Source organism: Pimephales promelas, chromosome 2 (assembly GCF_988280905.1).
Source record: "Pimephales promelas chromosome 2, fPimPro1.hap1.1, whole genome shotgun sequence".
In the NCBI taxonomy this organism is placed as follows: Eukaryota; Metazoa; Chordata; class Actinopteri; order Cypriniformes; family Leuciscidae; genus Pimephales; species Pimephales promelas.
Window position 1 is genome coordinate 5,751,886 of NC_142770.1, and position 20,029 is coordinate 5,771,914.

At 37.5% G+C, this 20,029-nt stretch overlaps 1 long non-coding RNA gene across 1 annotated transcript; it reads left to right on the top strand.

Annotated features, from left to right (window-relative positions):
* The first annotated feature begins 1,380 nt into the window (after positions 1 to 1,380).
* LOC148995768 (uncharacterized) lies at positions 1,381 to 19,233 on the top strand. Its single transcript, XR_016147017.1, has 3 exons — positions 1,381 to 3,509; positions 3,719 to 3,807; positions 18,946 to 19,233. It is a non-coding gene; the product is annotated as an uncharacterized LOC148995768 (long non-coding RNA).
* Positions 19,234 to 20,029: the final 796 nt, after the last annotated feature.

Here is a 20,029-nt window from a genome sequence, read left to right on the forward strand (position 1 = left end):
CGCAGATAGTGTATTTTCTTGCTGAATATTCATCTTCATATGAAAGTTTTGTTTTGTTTTGTTTTATAAATGTTGTATAATACTCTTTTGGGAATTGTATTTTATTTGCATGATAGTTTGGCAATAATGACACCTACTGGAGAAAATGAGTGGCATTAGACGTACTGGTCATGTGATTTGATTTGCGTGAACGCGGAAAGAAAAAAGAAACTGAGAAACATGAGGTGTCGCACGCGAATTGAGAGGTGTAAAATTAAGAAGAGTTTTGATCAGAATATGTCTCCTAATGTCTCCTGAATCCTGATTAGAAGGCACGCGGTATGCACATATGTTTATCGTTTATCTGTATTGATGTGTATTGATTTGAAGTAATAAGCTAAATCGAACATCGTCATTCATGGAAAAATCACTTCTTCACAAGTTTGATTGTAATTTTGGTTTATTTTCAGTTTTTTTTCACGGTGTCCATTTGATGTTTGTGATGGTAAAATGTGCTGATTCTTGAGAAGATTACACTAAATATAAAAGACATTGAAGGCATCAGTTGAAGCGTTATTTTTTTTCCGATCTGGAGAAAACATTCAGGAGCCGTTAAATGAACACTCCTGATTTCACTGAGAGCAAGTCATGTAGTGTGATTGAACCGCACAGTTCAGCCCGACGTTTTAAAATCAAGGCTGTAGGCTCCTCAGAAAAGTGTACCGGAAGACCTAATTAAGTGAAGTGTGCATGAATGATTTGAGTTAGGTTTAGGGGTAGGGATATGGGTAGGATTCAATTTTCACACTGAAATATTGTTCCAGGATCAACAAAATATGTCTACCCAGGAACACATCTAACTCGGCAAAGTCTGGATGTGTCATATGGGCACTTACTATCCCATGCCGCCACGTGGAGGATTTGTTTTCAAAACTACTGTTTTTTTCTTTGCAGTTTGGCTGTTCGTCCACACGCAAATGCAGTATCAATTCACTGAAACTTTTTCGAAAACTCCTGCAAGGCAGAAGATTTTTAGAAACTCAGGTTGCCATGTTGTCGTGTAGACGGTGAAACCAGAGATTTTGCCTTGTGACGTTGGAAAAAACCTTTTTTCCAGGTTTCTAAATGGCCAACATGGATAGGGTTATATATAGCCACCCGATGGTTGGGAATGTTCTTGACAGCACTTCATAGCGTGTTTTTGCGTTGTGGAAATTATAAAGGCCTCGGTTGTAGAATGTGATTGTTGCTCCTGAGTGTAAGCACTTTGTTGATTTGACAATGTTTAGCTGCAGTGTGTTCGTGGTCTTAAATCTAACGCTATACATAACAAAACAAACTTATCATGAAGAATTGGATCGACGTCTCATGACGACACCTGGTTACACCAACTCTTCCTCTTGTTTAACAGTCTGAAAGAAAACACACACACAAGTTACAGAGAGAGATGCTTAAATATCAGAGTGAGATGTTTTTCAAGAACAGTTCTCATTACCAAAACCCTCTCACACTTCAACAGTCATAAAAACTACATTTTAAACACACTAAAAACATCTCTGATTACTATCTTAAACATACAATGTTTAATTTTTGTCCACCAGGGGCCGCTAATCTCTTACAATAACAAAGGCATATATTGATGACGCAAAGCAGTAAGCAGAATTATGGATCTTGTCATCAAGCTGATGGATCTTTTATGGATGAGTGACTACATTGATGTTTTTAACATGACTGTGATATGAAGCATCAGCACCACACACACCGCATGTTCCGTGGATATAAAGGAATAAGGACACGCAAGTGCTGAATTAATGAGTTACACACAGGTCAGTTTATTAGAAAAATTAAACTTGAGGTAACGCAGCGCTGTGTGATACTGCTCCATAGGGCCAGTGAAAGTCTAATACGAAGAGAACTTCCACTCACATTAAACTTCCGGGTTCTGATCTGGTTGCAGTTCTACTCTGGTTTCCATATGAGGGCGCTCACAGGCGGAGTGCAGAATGAATGGAGCACTATAAATAAAAAGCCACTTTTCTCAGGATGCAATTTTTTGTCTAGTAATTTGAATGTTGTTTTCGAAAGAAGATGCAAAGAAATTACACATTACTGGGTGTTAGATTTTTTATAGTCACTTATTTGCTTTAAATAGTGTTTTAAAATTTCAATGGTGTCATACACATCGTACGACCAGAGACCTGCTTTACAGCAATCCTTCAGTCAGTCTGGTGGTTTCGCGCATAGACAGACGAGAGAAGCCGTACAATTTTAAAATTCTACTGTTTTTGTGTAACGAAATGTAGTTTTAATAGTTTTTCAGTCGACATTATTCTGCAACATTTTGTAGTTGTAATTAAATGATTGTTTATTAAACTGTTGTAGTAATTTATTATCACATTTTAATCATGCTGATTTTTGGAGGAGAAAAACTGAAATGGCATTGATTAACTTGATATTGATTAACTACATAAAATGATATAAATATATACATTTTTTTACCCCCATATCTTGAATTTTGTGATCATTCACATGCATTGTATAAAACATTTTAGGGGTTCCGAATACGTAGCTGTCACAAGGCTAGTCTGTTTCTGTAAGGTTTCATGCATGTCACAAGTCTAGTCTGTTTCTGTATTGTTTCATGTTAAGTAGTTCCCCGTTATGTTTATTAGTCTGTCACAGGTGTTTCCTATTAGCCACACCCTCTTGTTAGCTCGTTTTCTCTTGTATTTAAGCCTGTATGTCTAGTTCAGTCTTTGTGGGTCCTTAATGTTGTTTGCTGGTTTTACTGTTCCTGATTCCTGTTTCTTGATTCTTGAGTATGTCTTTGTATAGTTTGAGTGGTATAAATAAAGTCAATCTGTAAATGGATCCTACTACCTCGTCTGCTTCAACCTCACGTGACAGAAGCGCTGATAGAACCTTTTAAGGTTCTATATAGAACCCTATGCTACATATAGACCCCAATGAACCTTTTTTTCTAAGAGTGTACAACCAAAATCCGGTACAATAGGACTTAATTGGACTTAAACCGTATGTATAAATATCTTAAATATGCATTTTATAATTCAGTATAAGTATTATATTGCATGAAGTCAAACTCAAATTGTACAGTGTAAACTCTAACATGAATCGTCTTACCTCTTTTTGTGCATTTCTTCTGTAGAGCACTGGATTAGCGTAAGTGATCTCTTCATCACGGGTCTGAACTGTTGAAAAAAAATAATGACAGGCATGTTAAAACAGCAAAACTGTAACTATTTCTTATGTAGACGTAACAGCAGTGAAACACTTGCCCTGTTGGTCTGTTTGTCTGTGTTTCCTGCAGATCCAGAAGATCCCAACAGCAGCAATGATCATCAGAGATCCAGCAACAGCAGAAGAAGAGATCAACACTGTCAGAGATGCTGAGACTGGAGGAGGAGAGAGATTTTGCTGATCAGATTCTGGAAAGACAAAGAGAAACAATCTGTCCTCAGTCTCAGATGCACACAGTCCTGACCAGCAGTCTCCCATTAACAAGTTTAAATGTGTGTGTCAGAGAGTGTAAAGAGCTTATTTGTGTTGTTGTTGTATATTTTTTAGCAAAGAAAAAATAAGAAAACAATTGGCCTTATTACGTAACAACGCACAAAAATTAACTTGTTTATTGAACTGTTGTATAAAAGCAATATCATACTCATAATTGTGCTGTGTATCTGAATATCAGCTTCATCACCCTCTGCATTCTCACTTTCAGACGATGAAGGAGTGGACATGGACGGCTTAGCTGGAAGATATTAGAGAACCAGAGATGAGAATAAACCAACAGAGAGAAGCTGCTTTAAGGTCAGTGTTAGTCTCATCACACACACTGAGATCAGCGCTGACTGACATTCTCATATCTTATATCCATATTACACACTTCCTGACTGATGTTTAATATCTAATCCTTGTCCCATTATTAAGTTGCATTAAAGAGGACTCTTAAAACATTGGTCTGGGTCATTCCGTGTCAAATTTCAAAAAGTTTTCCGATTCAAATTTTGGATTTCGTTAATAGCGTTTTCTCAAGAGAGATACACATGTGCCAAACTAAATGTAATAGGGCCTATATAAAAACTATCAACTGAATGTGCAAAGATATTTCTGACCACTAGACGTGTACAGTTGACCAATTTACACATGGATCCACATTTAGATCTCATATTTCTGGGACTGAACCATTGAGGGCCTTTAAAATGAAGAACCAAAATCTTAAATAGTTCTTGAGTTACAGGCAAACGCAAACTACCTCATCTTTGTCAGGTGGATCTGTAGAAATTCACCCATATCATTCTCTATTTGGATACTCAGTTCTTTTATTCATTGTGAAATGTTGCATATTGCTGTAATATATCTGTGTATCCTCCTTTAAGAGCGGATCAGACATACACTGATGCTCATGACACTTAAATATTTATTTATTTATATATATATATATATATATATATATATATATATATTATAGTTCTATAGAATGTGTGTTCCTCATGCCCCTTGTGTAGGAAGTAATATAATGACCTGGAGCTTTTGACTTGAGGGATAATGTTTGGTGATTTTGATTATTTTGTTTGATAAATATACTGTAAATATTAGAATAAAATCATTGTGGGTTATGGCAATAATTATGTAAATTTAGAATAGAAGAAAACACATGTAATGCTCACCATTAACAGTAACCCTGAATTCCTTGATAAACTCCTTATTCTCAATAATAGTATTTAGTTTATAAAGTCCAGAGTCTGTGGTTCTGATGTCACTGATGGTCAGAGATCCAGTCTGATCCAGTTTCAGTCTGTCTTTGAATCTCTCATCATTATCATATGTAGGATTTTTCTTGATCTTGGCGATGCGACTGTTGTTAAACATCCACAGGATCTCTTCATCTCTCTGTATGTCTGTGAGTTCAGGGTTTAGAGTGACAGAATCTCCCTCCATCACTGACACTGACTGCACTGCATCTGTGGAACCAAACACTCCTGCAGAACCAGGAGGAACAGTTCATCAGACACAGATGAAGTCATTTTCTGTAGTCAATTAAACAATTGTTTAACTTTCTGTTTATTTACTTATTTATTCATTACATATGTCTGCTTATTTGATTCAATAGTGAATCAAACATTGGAAATGGGATCTCAATGGAATATAGTAAGAAAAATAAAATTACAGCAGCCTTTGTTTTGGTGAAATTAGCTTTAAAAAACAACTAAAAATCAATTGAATTCACCTCCTCAACCTGGATAGGTTTAAAGTGTGAATTCAAGAAAAACCTCTGAAGAATTTCTGAAGAACATTCAGCTGTTAAATATGAAATTTACGGAGGCCTCGGAGAGCCACTGAATAACTAATGATCTTAGCTTTCAATTGTCTTATGTTATACAGTTTTAAGTAGGCTATAAATAATTTAATGATGGATATAAAGTGTTTAACCAGGAAGGGAACTAAATCTGTCTGTCACCCATGCACCAAAACAGTGATCAAAAAGCGGAATTAAAACTTCTCACAGTAAAATAAAAGATAACATCTTAATCTAAAATTAAAAGAAAAACTGACATGAAAATTAAACTAAAATTAAAATAAATATAGAAGATTTGTACTTACCAACAAGATACCATATGCTGAATAAAAGTATAACGATAAACATTTTCAGTTGTTTTACTGTTTTAAATAATAACACAGTTTAAGTCAGAACTAAACAATGGAAGTGTGGCATCTAACCAGTACAGATCTCATAAAAAAAACTGAGGCTTAGACTAACAGGAGGTCGCGAGTCGTGGTTATTAGATGCATGAGTGGGTGTGTAAGTGACAGTGTCAGTTTGTGATGTTAAAACCATGCAGGGTTAATAATAACACACACACAAATTTTGTTTAAAGGAATTTACTTTATTAAACGTCGAATGAAACGTTGTTAACAAACAAACAAAACAAAACATTTAGTCAGATCCACATATTTTTGAATGGACATCAATGCGTGTGTGAATAGTCTGACACATTAGGTGGAATTCTGCTCTGATGTGAACATTTGTTATATATGACAAGCAAATATATAGTAATCACGTGATTATACACATGCATTGTGAACGAAGTATTGTCTTACGACAGTCAGTGACTACAGTAAACACCATTAATCCAGTCATTTGAAAAACAATGCTGCATTTGCAGATATATAAGTGTGTATGTTATAAGTGTATGACATTTTACACATTAAAGGAGAACTCCGGTGAACAATGAACCTTTGGTCTAATAAAACATCGGCATCTAGTCAACCGTTCTCTGAGATTTGTTTTCATGATAATCGAATGTAAAGAGTTTTATCTCTAAAAACTGTTTAGCGTATAATGCTAGTAATGGGGGCATTGAGTAAGTAAAAAGAAATCGCTAGTTTATACCACTAACAAGGCTCAAAATAGCCCCACACTAACACAGTAACATAATGAGGCTCCATACATGCAAAACGAAGCATTGAGAACTTTGTAAGTGTACAGACCGTTTAATAAGAAGATACTTTATGAAGACAGTTCACTTCGTGTATACAGACAGGAGCCATCTTAAAAAATAGTCTCGATAAGTCGATCCCCGAACGCCGTTCAACAGTTCAGAAGTTCGTTGAACTTCATAGAGTTCAGATCACTCAGCACGACGTTCGTGGTTTGACTTATCGAGACTATTTTTTAAGATGGCTCCTGTCTGTATACGCGAAGTGAACTGTCTTCATAAAGTATCTTCTTATTAAACGGTCTGTACACTTACAAAGTTCTCAATGCTTCGTTTTGCTACCGTTTTTAGAGATAAAACTCTTTACATTCGATTATCATAAAAAACAAATCTCAGAGAACGGTTGACTATGTACCGATGTTTTATTAGACCAAAGGTTCATTGTTCGCTGGAGTTCTCCTTTAACAGTGTTTGAAGTCAATCCATTTGTGCTTTTGAGATGTAAAATAGATAAGGAAGGCTTTAGCTTAATTTGAGATGAACAGAGAAACATGAATTTGTTCATTATGAAGTCAATTTAACAGTCTTCTAGACATCATGTTCTTGTAATAAAAGTCTTGATTTAGGGTCATTTGTCATGACAATATCACAACTGCTTTATTCTGCTTTATTGCTTTATTATTGATTTGTTTTCTTTTTTATTTATTGCTGTTGCACTGTTACATTTCATGTTTTCTCATTTTTATTCAGTTATTTAAAAAACAATTGCCTCCTTGAAAACCTTGTAAGACACAATATTTTTTTCTTTCTTTTTAAGTGTGAATAATTTAATGATGGATATAAAGCATGTCAATCATGCATCAAAACAGTGATCAAAAAACAGAATTAAAACTTCTCACAGTCAAATCAAAGATAGCATCTTAATCTAAAATGAAAAGAAAAACTGACATGAAAATTAAACTTCGCTATATCAGATTAAATTTGTGAAATGTGAAAACCTTGTAAGACACAATATTTTTTTCTTTCTTTCAAGTAAATCAATGAAACAACAGCAGGAGAAAAGCATAACTTCTAAATTTGAGGATGATTATTATGAAAATAAACTCTTGTTTGGGTTATAGAAACTTAAAAGGTTCGGAACCCCTAAAATGTTCTATACAGAACAAGATATGGGCGTTAGAAAATGTAAGCTATATATTTATATAATTTTATGTACTGTAGTTAATATCACACAAAGAGTGCCATTTCAGTTTTTCTCCTCCAAAAATCAGCATGATTAAAATGTGATATTAAGTTACTACAACAGTTTAATAAACAATCATTTAATTACAACTGCCGAATAATGTAATATATCAATGAATAATAGTCTATAAAGAACCTTTGTGCCAAAAGGGTTCTTTCTTGTCATTATAGAACCTTTTTTAGCATAAAAGGTTATTTGGAGTTGAGTAAAGAACCCTATGCTTTATATATAGAACCCCAATGAACCCTTTTTTTCTTAGAGTGTGTGATTGTGTTGCATGTTTGTGTTCAAAATTGATGTATGGATTGAAAGAATTCAGTATATGACTGAGAGACGTACTGATTTATATTAATTGAAAACTCTTTATTTGATTATTGCACTTATCGATGATGCCATGATAAATTCAAAACATGAAAATATATTTCTCATAATTTAATAAACAGCATAAATATTTTGTTGTGCAAAGTGGAAATCGACATCAGACTAAAAGAGTAAAAAAGCATGATTTAATTTAACAGATGTAAATTTTATTTCATATATAATAGAGCGTAAAACACAAATGCCAAAACAATGTATCATTTCTTAAGAAACAGAATCACAGAAAGTGTGATTATTGATCTGCGATTAAACATGTATAAACTGCCTCCGTCATTTCAGATTTCTGTAAGAAAAGATAAACACAAAAGGTAAAAGGAGAAAAACGTCTCGGTTACGTATGTAACCCTCGTTCCCTGAGTAGGGAACGGAGACGTTACGTCAGAAGTGACGGAGATTGGGGGTTTCGCAATCTCCGTCACTTCTGCCGTAACTCGAAGTGACTACGAAAGGGAACAAACCTTGATGTTTCAGAAGCAAAAACTACTCAAGATGAATAAAATGACAGAAATATGCTTCAAATTCATCAATAGATATTACTGGTTATAGTGTTTCTCAGACTGAATGATGGTGTACGGGTGGATTTCCTGCAGGGGTTCAGGCTGTAAGACTGCCCGAATGACTAAAGAAACGTTATCAGCAAGATGGTAGAAAACTGTACTTTTCTTGTCTATTACCCACTGATTCTTAAACCAACGATGGAAATAAGGACAGTAACAATAGCTTAATATGTGGGAGAGTGTTGCTATAAGAGAGTGACAATATTGTAAAAGGCAGCACTTCAAAGTCAACGGGGGGTGAGGGTTGGGGGGGATTGCTAAGTAACAAAAAAAAAAAATCTAAAATTCTCGGGACACCAGCATTTGTCCAAATTTCAATCTTAACCGTTCTATTAAATCAGAAAAGACCTTAAAGGAGTAGTTCACTTAAAAAAAAAAACTTTTGCTGATAATTTACTCACCCCCATGTCATCCAAGATGTCCACGTCTACCTTTCTTCAGTCGAAAAGAAATGAAGGTTTTTGATGAAAACATTCCAGGATTTTCTCCATATAATGCACTGAACGGTTCAAGGTCCAAAAGACAGTTTTAGTGTCTACAAACTGTTCAAATTGCTACAAACTGTTCAAAGGGCTTTAAACAACACCAGACGATGAATAAGGGTCTTATCAAGTGAAACGATCGCTCTTTTAAAAAATAAATAACAAAGTTTAAGTTTTATAAGCACAAATGCTCGCCTTGCTCTGTTCTGTGATGCACGTTTGTGACTCTCCTGTTCGAACTCGTTCATCAAAATGAACGAATCTTTTTTCGAGTCAATTCGATCATTTCGCTCGTTGAATTAATTAAATGACTCGGAAAAAGATTTGTTCATTTTGATGAGCGAGTTCGATCAGGAGAGTTGAGCAAAGCGAGCATTTGAGCTTATAAAACTAAAACTTTGTTATTTATTTTTTAAATGAGTATTTTATCATCTGGAATCGTTTAAAGCCCTTTGAACAGTTCACAGTTTGCACTGAAACTGTCTTTTGGACCGTGAACCGTTTGGTGCCCAGTAAAGTGCATTATTTGGAGAAAAATCCTGGAATGTTTTCATCAAAAACCTTAATTTCTTTTCGACTGAAGAAAGAAAGACATGGACATCTTGGATGAACTGGGGGTGAATTATCAGCAAAAGTTTTTTAAAAAGTGAACTACTCCTTTAAGACAGGGCTTTAAAGGCACACTATGCAAGATTTGTACCTCAATATAACAGCTTCAAAATCCTTTCGGTGGTGAACAAAGTCATAGAAGGGTGAATCATCCTGGCAGTAAAGCTGGGGGGGGGACGCCGCCGGAAAAACCAGCAATGCAAGTTTAAAGGCGGCACCCCCGACAAATCTCACGATAATCACAAAATGCTTAACGGCAACGATGTCACACACATCAACAACAACATGTGATGCCTTTGACGCCCAATGGAACATTTTTCATTGGGAATACAACAATTTTGGACAATGGAAAAATCAAAGAAAACTTGGTCAGAAGTGTCTAGAAAAAACGAAAGGAGAATCAGACTTTAATGGTCTCGGTCTTGTCATGGACTCGTGTGCATTTTGACTCGGACTCGACACTCTTTGGTCTCGGTCTCGACTCGGACTCGACCTTCTATGGGCTCGGTCTCGACTCGGACTCGACACTCGTTGGTCTCGGTCTCGACTCGGACTCGACACTCTTTGGTCTCGGTCTCGACTCGGACTCGACACTCTTTGGTCTCGGACTCGACCTTCTATGGGCTCGGTCTCGACTCGGAATCAACACTCTTTGGTCTCGGTCTCGACTCGGACTCGACCTTCTATGGGGTCGGTCTCGACTCGGACTCGACCTTCTATGGGCTCGGTCTCGACTCGGACTCGACACTCTTTGGTCTCGGACTCGACCTTCTATGGGCTCGGTCTCGACTCGGAATCAACACTCTTTGGTCTCGGTCTCGACTCGGACTCGACCTTCTATGGGGTCGGTCTCGACTCGGACTCGACCTTCTATGGGCTCGGTCTCGACTCGGACTCGACACTCTTTGGTCTCGGTCTCGACTCGGACTCGACACTCTTTGGGCTCGGTCTTGACTCGGACTCGACACTCTTTGGTCTCGGTCTCGACTCGGACTCGACCTTCTATGGGCTCGGTCTTGACTCGGACTCGACACTCTTTGGTCTCGGTCTCGACTCGGACTCGACACTCTTTGGTCTCGGTCTCGACTCGGACTCGACCTTCTGATGGGCTCGGTCTCGACTCGGACTCGACACTCTTTGGGCTCGGTCTCGACTCGGACTCGACACTCTTTGGTCTCGGTCTCGACTCGGACTCGACACTCTTTGGTCTCGGTCTCGACTCGGACTCGACACTCTTTGGGCTCGGTCTCGACTCGGACTCGACACTCTTTGGTCTCGGTCTCGACTCGGACTCGACACTCTTTGGTCTCGGTCTCGACTCGGACTCGACACTCTTTGGTCTCGGTCTCGACTCGGACTCGACACTCTTTGGTCTCGGTCTCGACTCGGACTCGACACTCTTTGGTCTCGGTCTCGACTCGGACTCGACCTTCTATGGGGTCGGTCTCGACTCGGACTCGACACTCTTTGGGCTCGGTCTCGACTCGGACTCGACACTCTTTGGTCTCGGTCTCGACTCGGACTCGACCTTCTATGGGGTCGGTCTCGACTCGGACTCGACACTCTTTGGGCTCGGTCTCGACTCGGACTCGACACTCTTTGGTCTCGGTCTCGACTCGGACTCGACCTTCTATGGGCTCGGTCTCGACTCGGACTCGACACTCTTTGGGCTCGGTCTCGACTCGGACTCGACACTCTTTGGTCTCGGTCTCGACTCGGACTCGACCTTCTATGGGGTCGGTCTCGACTCGGACTCGACACTCTTTGGGCTCGGTCTCGACTCGGACTCGACACTCTTTGGTCTCGGTCTCGACTCGGACTCGACCTTCTATGGGCTCGGTCTCGACTCGGACTCGACACTCTTTGGGCTGGGTCTCGACTCGGACTCGACCTTCTATGGGCTCGGTCTCGACTCGGACTCGACACTCTTTGGTCTCGGTCTCGACTCGGACTCGACACTCTTTGGTCTCGGTCTCGACTCAGACTCGACCTTCTATGGGCTCGGTCTCGACTCGGACTCGACCTTCTATGGGCTCGGTCTCGACTCGGACTCGACCTTCTATGGGCTCGGTCTCGACTCGGACTCGACACTCTTTGGGCTCGGTCTCGACTCGGACTCGACACTCTTTGGTCTCGGTCTCGACTCGGACTCGACACTCTTTGGTCTCGGTCTCGACTCGGACTCGACACTCTTTGGTCTCGGTCTCGACTCGGACTCGACACTCTTTGGTCTCGGTCTCGACTCGGACTCGACCTTCTATGACACATGGAAGCATTAAAGTGACAAAGTCTAAATAAGGTTTGCCTTGAAAAACTCACGCTGGGGGGTGAGTTAGAATATTTGAAACTTATGTGTGAAAGGGTTAATTGACTCATAATTAGAGCCTGACCGATAAAGGATTTTGAAGGCCGATACGATACAAATATTTGTTGATTTAAAGATTCACAAATGTATTATATCATGAAACAATTCCGATTGTCAAATATGTGCAAGTGAATGGGTTTAACACAATGTGTATCTGATATGAATAAAACGTGTCATCTTATTATATGGAAAGGATTATTATTGCCGCTTCATCAGTGTGTATTAGTCAAAATGCTTGTTTTGCTAGTACTTATATGTATTTAAATGTCTGATGTCGTCAGTTGACCATGATCGCGCACCGCTCGCGCATGCGCATGTAGGTGACACGGATAAATGTACGCATCAATATGTTCCTGTGAGATCCGCAGTTGTGGAATGTGGAAGCGCACAACATAACGTTTATGTTAATTGTGCAGTTTCCTATCTCGGCCAGAACGTTTTTGTAAAAGAGTTTTTTAATCTCAATTAAAAGAGTTTTCTTTCTGGTTAAATAAAGGTAATACTAATTTTAGAAGTTGCCTTTAACCATGGTGAAATGGTTTTTGATTAGCCCCGTGTATTCTTGACACTGATGCTTCATGATCACAATGTTCGTGACCAAGCTAAAGAGTGTGGAGATTGTCAACGTAAAAATTTACGCCAAGAAAAATCTAATTTCAAATTTATTGTAAAGGCAAAAATTTACATAGCTGCAATTAATCCAGAGAACAACAACTTTTTCTGAGACAGAGAGAAACTGCAAGACAAGTCATCATTTAAAAGCAAAAGTTTAGGACAGTGCAATACATAATTTTCCAGAATTCCAGATATAGTCATTAACTTCTATTTCCATACCATATCTCTATACCAGATGTCCAAAATTAGTAACTGCTTATAAGAAGCTTCCAAGAACCACTAGTTGAACGGAGTTACTATACCACTTTTACATTTCATTCATTATCAACACGTAATGCATAATAAATCATTAGTTTAATAATAGTAATAATGATTGTTTTACCAGTTTTATTTTAGGAACAATATCTGTAGTATGGCATATAAAATATGGTCAGCATGTTTATGAAGCACATGACTAAAGTTCACACATTTGTTGGTGTGGTCATGTGAAGTGCTGTCCCATCTATTTTTATTAGTTTCTGAACTCTATCATTTCACACTGAATAAACATTTGACACTTTAAATTCAATGTGCCTCAACTTTCTACAGAAACTATTTTTTAAATTCATTTTAAAATGATAGTACAGCAATGGAATCAGATTGGTTTAGTGTACTGGTATTTACATCAAGAGTAGCATCAGTTCTGGCAGGTCACGTTAGTCAAGTTTGCATCAGTGACTCTCAACTGATCCACATCTACCTATAGCAAGCAATACAACAACGCCTATCACTGTGTGTACATATAAGCTCCTTCAGTTATTAGTTCAGTTATCAGCAGCTATCATGTTTCCCAGGAGCTATACCCTCCTCCATCCCCAGCTGCTCCTCTCGTCCAGTCAGGATTTGGCATTATGATTCCCCTTGAATCAGAATAAATTCTCGAATTTTGTTGTATTTTAAAATCTTGAATTACTGATATCTGCAATACATTCATGTTGGTTCTGTTCTAAAGGGGTTTATTTTTGCTGCCATCCCTGCTCTTATCCGTGCCAGGCTGCATGGTAGTTCTGTTGCTTTTATCTGAAAATAATTATAATGAATAACACCCCAAAGTATAATTACCAAAGACATGTTAATCAATCATTTTACTTTGATTACAGTAGTCTACAGACACATTTTAGGCTATATATATACTTTTTTTAAATATCCTGAAATAAACTCAATTTGAGCTACAATTTTCTGCAATGTCCTTTTTAGCTGATACATCATGTTGCTGATAATTCCAGTGGAATGTATGAAGGCCGCACTCATTCACACTCCTTCTCTCTCACAAACACAACCATATCTTCACAGTTTTTTGTTCCGGAAGTCCAGTTTCCTGAGGAACTGTGTCTGTTTCAGCCTGCAGAACACCCTGAGCTATTACAGGCCTAACGTTTTTACCGGTAAAGAGTATGAATACTTGTTTTGTACCTCAGAAATAACAGTTTGTGCTGTTCTCTCTTACTCATGTCTCTAAGTTGCATGCCATCTATTTTCCTTTGTAAAAATACACTGTATTTACTCAAATGTATTCCGTTTTTTGGATCTAACACACCTGTCTGAATGCCACAAAATGTTGAATTTCCTCAAACAAGCGATGTATTCAATTTATCAGTGCCATGTTGAGTTAATGTCAGTGTCTGTTTAGTATACATGTACATTTACTGTCAACTGCATCGGCATGTTAACATCAAATTTCCTTTGAGATGAAGGTGAAAATTCCCACATATAAATGTTACTTTTGCTTTGAATGAATGAGTGAATAAATAAACACATAAATAAATTAATTAAATAATTTAACTTTGGAGGGGATTCTTGTATGGGCAGCCAATAAAGATATAGATAAAGATCTCATAGATCACTTCTAGCAGCATTACACATATAGATTTGTAAAAGAGAGTGAGACTGGAATTACTGACGACTCGTCAGCCACTTTTACATTCATTAACACATATTTTACACACTAAAGTGTCCTCCACAATTATTGGCACCCTTGTTTAAGATGTGGTCGAGGACTTCTAAAAATTCTCCCTTTTTTTACCCAGGACACTTGATGATCTAGAAAGATTGTGCAAAGAAGGATGGTCAAAGATCCCTCTCTCTGTGTTCTTGTGAAATGTTATAAGAGGAGATTAAAGGGTTAGTTCACCCAAAAATGAAAATTAAGTCATTAATTACTCACCCCCATGTTGTACCAACCCCGTAAGACCTTCGTTCATCTTCGGAACACAAATAAAGATATTTTTGATTGAATCTGAGAGCTAGATCAGTCCTACATAGAAAGCCTAAGGGACTGGCTCTTGACGGCCCATAAAGTCATTAAAGAAAAGGTTTAAATATTCCATGTGCCTACAGCGGCTCAATTATAAGTTTATCAAGCGACGAGACTACTTTTTGTGCGAAAAAAACATAAATAACGACTTTATTCCACTATTCCATTACTTCCTTATGGGCGCATGCGCGAGAACTGAGACGAGGACGTTCTCATTCGACTACTTTTTGTTACCGGCTGCTCACCGCTTAGGAGTATTACCGCCCCCTACCGTATAAGATGATGATCCATATATAAGGCGCTTCGGATTATAAGGAACACTGTCATTTTTTTGAGAAGATTAAAGGCTTGTAAGTGCACCTTATAGTGCGGAAAATACGCAAATTGAAAAGCGTATGTACAGCGCGCATCTTCCTCTGCTTGTAAACAGAAACAGAAACAATATCAGCACATCATCTTATACGGTAGGTGGCGGTAAAACTCCTAAGCGGTGAGCAGCCGGTAACAAAAAGTAGTCGAAGGAGAACGCCCTCGTCTCAGTTCTCGCGCATGCGCCCATAAGGAAGTAATGGAATAGTGGAATAAAGTCGTTATTTATGTTTTTTTCGCACAAAAAGTATTCTCGTCGCTTGATAAACTTATAATTGAGCCGCTGTAGGCACATGGAATATTTAAACCTTTTCTTTAATGACTTTATGGGCCGTCAAGAGCCAGTCCCTTAGGCAGTCTATGTAGGACTGATCCAGCTCTCAGATTCAATAAAAAATATCTTTATTTGTGTTCCGAAGATGAACGAAGGTCTTACTGGCTACTAACCCTTTAAGTGCTGTCTTGTTGGCAAAAGGCGACTGTACAAAGTATTAACACATCAGGGGTGCCAATAATTGTCGGACACATGATTTCAATTTTTTTTTTCTTCTAAATTTTAATTTTTTTTTTTTACCACCAATGTAATGTACATAAATAAAAGGTTGGATGTTTCTCTTTTTTTGCATTTGGGTTCTACGTTGTTTAAAAAAAAGGGAGAATTTTTAGAAGTCCTTGACCACATCTTAAACAGGGGTGCCAATAATTGTGGAGGGCATTGTAAATTACCTTAATTGAAAAAGCAAAATAGAGGCACTTAGGAATAGGAATGAAAACAGAATTTTAAAACTATTTATTTGATTCAAGTTTTGAAATGTATCAACATAAAACAATACAATAGTAAATTAATAAATAATTTAATATAGCTTAAACAAAGCATTTGCCACTTCTCTTTGTCCTTTTTGTCAAGCATGGAGCAGTGTTTTGAAAGTTCCCAACTCTACTTTATGCCAATGTTGTAGAACTCGAGACTGAACAAGGCCGGACTTGGACTCAACTGTTTTATCAGGAGGAGCATTGGACTCGGCCTTGTGAGCTGGTCTAGAGTCTAGACAATAGACATAAAAATATGGTCTTGGACTCGGACTTCAGTTTCAGAACACTGCTTTATATGAACTACATAACATGGCTGGCAAACAATAACTTATTTAAAGAGGGATTGTAGATGCTTTTACTAGCTGATCCATCAATGAGAGGTTTTGGTCATTCAATGACTGAATCTCTTAGCCGGTCTAGTACAAACTCAACTACTTAGTCAGTGGTGGATCTGAAGACTCACTCTCCTCATGCAAAGTTTTTATAGCAAGCAATAATAATTACACTTGACTAATGAAAATCAAAAACTAGTTTAAATTGATACTTTGAAGTAAAATTATAATTACGTGGACATCCAGAGTTACAAATTTTTGTCACTGCAGTCAAATGAGAGGTATAAAAAAATAGCCTAATTTTGAAAGCAAATGTTGAAATGTCTTTATCATGATTAAATTCGCAGAACTATCTCTAGACTTCAGTGTTACAGGAAACTCACACTTTTAGAAGCTAGTCTTGAGCGACAACACATGTAGTGTTTTTACAGTTATTTTCGAGTGACGTGTCAAGATCTTATCTGCTCTTTCTCTCTGGTCACAGTGGACATCTCACCATATAGCTCTTTTTTATTTGCCCTGTTAGTGCTTTTGTAGCTCAGAGAGCATGTGCAAGTGCAAAAGTTGATGCATTTATGTTTAGCCTAACCATAGAGCGGTAAGACTACAGTCCCACGTGTGAGATAGTAATTTGTGATTGTTATTTTTCGATAGTTATTTTAGAATGTAAACTGAAGCCGCATTGCCAGACTCAAACTGTGGTTTTGCTGTTGACTGGAGCTGAGACAGAGACAGACGCGATCAGCGCTGTCATATATCACACCTATGCAGTGTTTTGAACCACATAAAGTTTATTTTAGCTTTTAGACATTTAAATACATAGAAGCACTAGAAAAAACGATACTTTATAGTATGAACAATACATACTGTTATCTATGGAAACGGCAAAAATAATACATTAAAATACAGTTTCATTTAACCCTAAAACCGTATTCTGGACAAATGTGGGTAAAATAGTTTTGATTTATTTTTTTTAAAAATACTTCCCTTGATCTGAGCGGTACAAGACTTGACTACTTTTCCTAAGTTTGACTCCTGAACACACACATTTTTTTTATTTTTATTTTTTACTCAGTTCTACAATGTTAAGTGGGTGAAAAAAAACGTCCTTAATCTTGTATTTGGGTCAAAAATGGGCATCCATAGAAATGAATGGGAAAAACTAATTTAGAGAATTCTAAAATAAGCCAAAAATAAGACACCGGGTGACAGCAAAGTTACTTCATCTTTAGGTTTTAGCTCTTAGAACTTATTGGAATGATATTTTAATGTAGTTAAAAAAATAAAACATAAAAATAAGCATAATTTACATAGAAATTTTTTTTTTGAAAAAAATGGAAAAAAAAAAACCCACGATAAATGGATAGGCAAAACTTTATCGAAGACAGTGATATAACATTGATAATAAATAAAAATTAGGATCACACCTGAGTCCTCTGTGCCCACATGCGTCCACAATTACAGTATTAAGGGCTATAAAGTGAATACGGTTTGAGGGCTGCTAGGCTATTTTAAAATATAACTGTTTTATTCATATCAGATACACATTGTTTAGGTAACTGTAAAGGTCACTGTATTCTTCTCACAGTTCACCGGCAACTTACTTTCATGAATTTTACGTGTTGTAAATCGGACAGATGGGATTCTCCGAACTGTGGTGCAAACTAAGATGGCGGCGCCCATGTCGTGTTGTAGATCAAGATCATTAAATTATTTTTAAATGTCAAAAAACGTACTCACTTGGGCCCTACAAGTATTTGATGACATGGCTAGCAGGTTTCTGAATACTTTGAATATAAAAGGAAACAGGAAATAAAAGCAATACATCTGCACAGAACTGTTGTGGCTGCGGTGTCACGACAACCATGAAGTGTCGCCATGGAAATAGGTAATAAGGGGAAACTTTCTTAAATAATGGTCACCTTTAAAAAACTCACTCAGGTGAGATCAGCTAGATATTTTAAATGGGTTACATTTGTGAATAAAAGGGATCTTTTGCAGGGAATGCTGAAAGATTGTAGATAATGTCATGAAAGCTACAGCTTCTGAGAGTCCATTTCTTTTAGGATGTTGTCTTATAAGGGCTGTCTGTGTAGACAGTAAAGCAGCTTACTTGGTTTTCTTTTCCCTGTTTCCCTGTTCACATTTTTATTTACATGAATTTACAACAATGCAGAAATATGGAAACTATTACATAACAGCATTACATAACACAATTATACAACGAATGCTCAAATTGTACAGTGTAAACATGAATCGTCTTACCAGTGTTTGTGCATTTCTTTTGTAGAGCACTGGATCAGCGTAAGTGATCTCCTCATCACGGGTCTGAACTGTTGAATAATAATAATGACAGGCATGTTAAAACAGCAAAACTGTAACTATTTCTTATGTAGACGTAACAGCAGTGAAACACTTGCCCTGTTGGTCTGTTTGTCTGTGTTTCCTGCAGATCCAGAAGATCCCAACAGCAGCAATGATCATCAGAGATCCAGCAACAGCAGAAGAAGAGATCAACACTGAGACTGGAGGAGGAGAGCGATTTTGCTGATCAGATTCTGGAAAGATAAAGAGAAACAATCTGTCCTCAGTCTCAGATGCACACAGTCCTGACAGAAAACAATTGGCCTTACTATGTAACAACACACAAATATTAACTTGTTTATTGAACTGTTGTATAAAAGCAATATTACTCATAATTGTGCTGTGTATCTGAATATCAGCTTCATTACCCTCTGCATTCTCACTTTCAGACGATGAAGGAGTGGACGTGGACGGCTTAGCTGGAAGATATTAGAGAACCAGAGATGAGAATAAACCAACAGAGAGAAGCTGCTTTAAGGTCAGTGTTAGTCAGTCTCATCACACACACTGAGATCAGAGAGAGAGTCCTGACTTTCTCTCATAACAATGCATTTGGATTTAAAATAGACTTCACTCAATTTGGAAAAATAAATAAAATATACAAAGTATGAATACAGTGGCTCTTGTTTGACTTGTTTTTAAAAACATTCTATTCTCTTTCTTAAAGGATTCATATTTTCATATTAGAAGAATCACTTTATTCGCCAAATGCATCAGCAGACACACAGGAATTTGTTATGGAAGTCAGTAATCCCGACACAAACCATATATATGTGTAGCTACATACAGCACGTTTTAAAATAAGTTATAAATGAATAAAATAGTCCCAATGTAAAATAGTCCAGAGGGTTGAGTGAGGCACTGGATCAGCTATAGACCTTATTCAGAGCAGCGCCATGACAGGTATGAAAGTGAGGCTGTGAGGGATAGACTTACCGTGTTTCCAATGGCATCCACTGTAAAAAGCTGAATAAAGAGGCTAGATTACTTACAATTTTCCACAGTTTACATTGTCGGGAGTTTTTTGTCAACTGACATTTCTTGGAAAGATATTTTTCCAGTGTTTCATGAGCAGAACAATCCGAAAACACATTAAATAACAGTACAGCCCATTGAAGAGATGCAAGTCTATCCCTCACAGCCTCGCTTTCATTCTCATTAAAAATCAAAGA